The following is a 4,737-nucleotide window of genomic DNA, read 5'->3' on the forward strand; positions in this document are numbered from 1 at the left end:
AGAAATGCACAAGGTTTGTGAAGCCTGTCAATTTGGGAAACAGGCAAGGAAACCTTTTCCTAGGCATGTTCAAGAAAGTAAAAAGCCATTGGAATTAATCCACTCTGATGTGTGGACTACTAAAGCTGCATCTATTGGAGGCTGTCACTATTTTGTCACATTTAGTGATGACTTCAGCAGAAAACTTTGGGTGTATTTTATGAAAAAGAAAAGTGAAGTGTTTGTATGGATTGGACATGCTGTCCAAATATGGGATGACAGGCTGTAACCCTATTTCAGTTCCTTTGGAGTAGAATGTGAAGATTTTGGAAGACCCTACTATGTACAGACGCATAGTAGGAAGTTTGATTTACATGACTATTACCAGGCCAGATTTAAGCTATGCAGTTGGATTGGTAAGTCAGTTTATGCAAGCTCCAAGGAAACCGCATTTGGATGCGGTTAGACGCATACTCAGGTATGTGAAGTCCACATTGCAGTATGGACTATTTTATGAGGCTAGGGTTCAGATACAGTTGCATGGATACACTGATGCTGATTGGGCTGGTAGTATTTCTAACAGACGATCTACCAGTGGATATGTGTTCTCTTTTGGGAGTGCTGTAGTCACTTGGAGCAGCAAGAAACAGCCTACAGTTGCCTTGTCGAGCACAGAGGCTGAGTACAGGGGTGCAGCAATGGCTGCATGTGAGGTAGCTTGGTTGCATAAGCTACTTTATGATATGCATCAGTCTACAGATGGGCCGGTTGTCATTTACTGTGACAACATGAGTAGTATACATTTGGCAAATAACTGTCTCTTTCATGCTAGAACAAAGCACAGAGGTGCATTATCACTATGTGCGGGAGAAGGTTTTACTAGGTCTTATTGATCTAGTTTATGTCAGCACAGAGGATCAGGTAGCTGACATATTCACGAAAGCATTGGGCGCAGAGAAGCTGCGCAAGTTCAGAGACCTGCTTGGTGTGCAGGAATTGGGATTGAGCTCGAGGGGGAGTGTTGAGATATCGAGCTCCACTCGCGATATGCCAGGGTGACCGTTGTGTATTTATGTCACCGACTTGTTAGCTGGAGATGCGGTTGGTACACCGCCCACGAATAATAGCTGGATGATAGCTATCCTTATCTACTCTAGTTTGTGGCTCAGTTAGTATGCCACCTTAGTTAGTTGAGTTTGGTTTGAGACCCACATATAGGGTTCTTCTATTTTCTTTGTACTAGAGTTCTTTTGGCTTTCACAACTAAGAAGAGAAAAACTGTTTTCAGCCTCCACCTTTGTGTGTATTCCCCCATTGTGCATGTGAGGAAGCTACAAGTGAGACTCCTTCCCTCTCTCCCACTATCTTCACACATGGAGGAATGTCTGAGTCCTTTCACTTTACCTTAAATGAGTAGCCTGACCCATCTGCGACGGGTAAGAGACCTGCTCCACTGGGTTTGAAGGTGGTGAAATATCTCTAGTTTCAAGAAATAAAATTTCAACCCAAGGAGCAGCTTGGCTTAGCTCACTCAATCTTGGTTATGGGACAATAAAAGTGAAGTATAGATGGTCAACCTCGAATTGAAATAGATGGGCTTTCCATTTTTGTATAACATTCGCATTTCAATCAATGGGAAATTTTTATGATATGAATTTCGAATGTACCGCCTAGGCCATGAGACCCATTCTCTCTCTCTCTCTCTCTCTCTCTCTCTCTCTCTCTCTCTCTCTCTCTCTCTCTCTCTCTCTATCTCTCTCTCTCTCACACACACATTCACTTTTTTTTTTGGGTAAAATATTTACACATACACACACACTTACACATGTGCATGGGTGCACACACTTTTTTTGGGTGAAAGCGCACATGCACACGCACACACACACACACACGTAGGGAGAGAGAGAGAGAGAGAGAGAGAGAGAGAGAGAGAGAGAGAGAGAGAGAGAGGGTTAAAATATTCCTACCTACAGTACCTCCTGTAGTGGCTGCTCATCCCTCTAGTCTTTCTCCCTCCATTCCTAGCTACAACACCTCTTGTAGCAGCTACTCATCCCCCTCTACTCTTTCTCCCTCCATTCCTAGCTACAACACCTCTTGGAGCTTCTCTCAAGCTTCAATTACACCTTCTATACATTCTCCCTCTCTCTCCCTCTATTGGAGCTGCTCTCTCCCTCCAAGCTGCACTTTCTAGTCCACTATTGCTGTTGTGACCTCTATACAAGCATGGTGAGGAGACCATACATGTACTCTGTGTCCCACAGGAGCAAAAATGCACTGGGTGAACGGGTGCCTTGCGCCTACAGCTTGAATGATTGGAGAGTCATGAGAGGATCTACCAAGGGACCACATAAGCTTCCCAAGAGCAAAAGAGGTGATCTTTTTCATGAATGGAAGGGCCGCATCATGAAGTTCAAGCTTGGGAAGAAAGGATTGCTTGCAAAGGTGCAACACATCTACATGGAGAAGGACATGCGTCTTGCTCCGTCGAGCAATCAATCGACAATACCATTGCATTGTAAGTCTGCATTTTGTGTAAGATTTTGAAGTGTAATGAGTCAGCTTGAAATTGTATTTTGAAATAGAGCCAGTGTAATGAGTCAGTTGGAAATTGTATTTTGAAATAGCACTTGTGCATAGCAGATGTATTTCCTTTAGACTTTGAGGAGTGGGAACCAGTCAAGTGCTTCTTAGGTAAGTTTAATGCCATTCATGAGGATTTAGAAAGGCAAATGGATGCTGAAGAGAATTCCTCTGCTTTGAAACATAGAAATATCTATTGGTATAATGCCAAGTACATTACTCCAAGGACGGCATCAGGCTATGGCCATCTTCAATGCATTGCAACACCACAACTTGAAGACATGGATTGCAGCAAGGTGAACACAAGAACAATGCAATCATACAAGGAAAAGATTGCAAAGGATGTGGACATGGCCATGAAGTTTACATTTGGCTCTAAATTGGTAAGGTTGTCTTGGTTTATGCCTCTGCACATTTTTGCTTCTTGTTTTCATAATATCCAGATGCAAAGAACAAAAACCATGTGGTCATGCAAGTGCCTAGATGAGAATGCCCTTGAGGAATTGCTTGGGGTAATTGGGGAGGCAGGTTAGGTGAACAAAAGGGTGATCTGTTTCAATGCCATGTATGTAAGGACAATGTGGTTGTCAAGTACCACATCTCCTGCGAAATGTTATATATTGCTTTCCAATATAGGCGTTGGAAGAAAACAAGTAGCAATTGGCTCCCCCTTGACTCTAACGATGATGATAATATAGGGGTAAGTTTATGTTATTGGTTCTCATTTAGGAGATGTCAAGAATGTGACTGTCACCTCACAATGGACTCTCAGGGACATGCGGGAACACATATTGGTCATGAAGGATGGCCGTCTCCAAAAAGACCTACTATCATCTGCTCCGTTTCCTCTTGAATTGCTTCCATAGTGCTTGAAGTGAAACACACATCACTCTTGTAATGCTATGCTATTTCACGTACAACACGTTGGAAGGGTGCATGGGGAATGAGATTGTTCACAGTGGTTTGGAACTTGCGGATCTCTTAAAGTGCCTTCACTCTTGATTTTTTGCACCTCTTAATCTTTGGGGGACCCTGCAATGGCCTTTGGACATAGCTCCAGGGCCGCTTGTCTGCTTTGAACTTATTTCGCCTCTCCTCCCTTGCAACCACCTCTTCAGACTCCTTTTCCTGTGTTTGTTGGGTCATTCGAGGTGGCCTCTCGCACCTGGGGTTCTGCTTTGTCCTTGGTCTCTTTTCCTTTTCATGAGGCTATGAGATAGCAGGCTGAGGCTCTTGCTCATCTCGTACTAGAAGCTCCTCATATCTGATAATCTCAAGGCACAAAGGGTTGATGGTGCTCTTCCATGTGGTCTACTTGGGGTTCTAGAATCTGCAAAATGATGGGACTACTTCAGGTTGTATAGCATCTGGCTGAATATCATAGGTCCATTTTGGAACTTTCTCCTCATATCCCACATCTCCTAATGTTTCTAGGATTTTATGATTGGAATAGAAGTACACTAACTTCTCAGCCCAATCCTCTAGAAGTCTATTTCGTAAAGTACTATGAATGTACTTGTAATGACTCCATTTCTTTCTAGGCCCGAGTTTAAGCATGTCTGAGAAAGAACCCTCATTGCATCAAGCATAGAAGCTCACACATGCCACCATTCATCATCCACCATTTCCAAGCAGATGTAGTTTATGCCAATGCTTGAACATCGCCTCGATGCAAACAACCCCTCCTTGCATCAATACTTGGCTAACTCGTTACAACAATTTGCAAACTCATGGTTGTGGGGATAATATTGTCGCACCACATTATGAAAGTCATGCATAACAATTGGGATCTCTTCAAGCTTCATATTCCACCACTCTGGTCTAAAAGGTACCCAACACTATGCAATGGATTATGAGCTTGATCCTATTGCAATCTAAGCAATTGCCACAATTCCTTGTGTTTTTTAGCATTAAATGGTCTTCTCTCATTCTCTTGGCCTAGGTGAGCAGGGGGATTCCTTGCAATAAGAGCTTGCTCAATACTCCAAAAGTGCATCCATGCTTTTCCAATTGTTGGAGACTTTGAGTCCATGCCCTTAGCACATATAAAATAGTTTTCATAGCATTAGTGGCATCCTCAAACCATTTCCATAATGCAGGGGATCCCAATGTTTCTTTCAGGGCATGCATTTTCTCCTTTGTTGCCCTATCGGGGTCAACTCTGAGATCCATCAT

This window comes from Dipteris shenzhenensis, chromosome 25 (assembly GCF_047967505.1).
Source record: "Dipteris shenzhenensis isolate YYH24624 ecotype China chromosome 25, Dip_SZ_1.0, whole genome shotgun sequence".
NCBI classification, from domain to species: Eukaryota; Viridiplantae; Streptophyta; class Polypodiopsida; order Gleicheniales; family Dipteridaceae; genus Dipteris; species Dipteris shenzhenensis.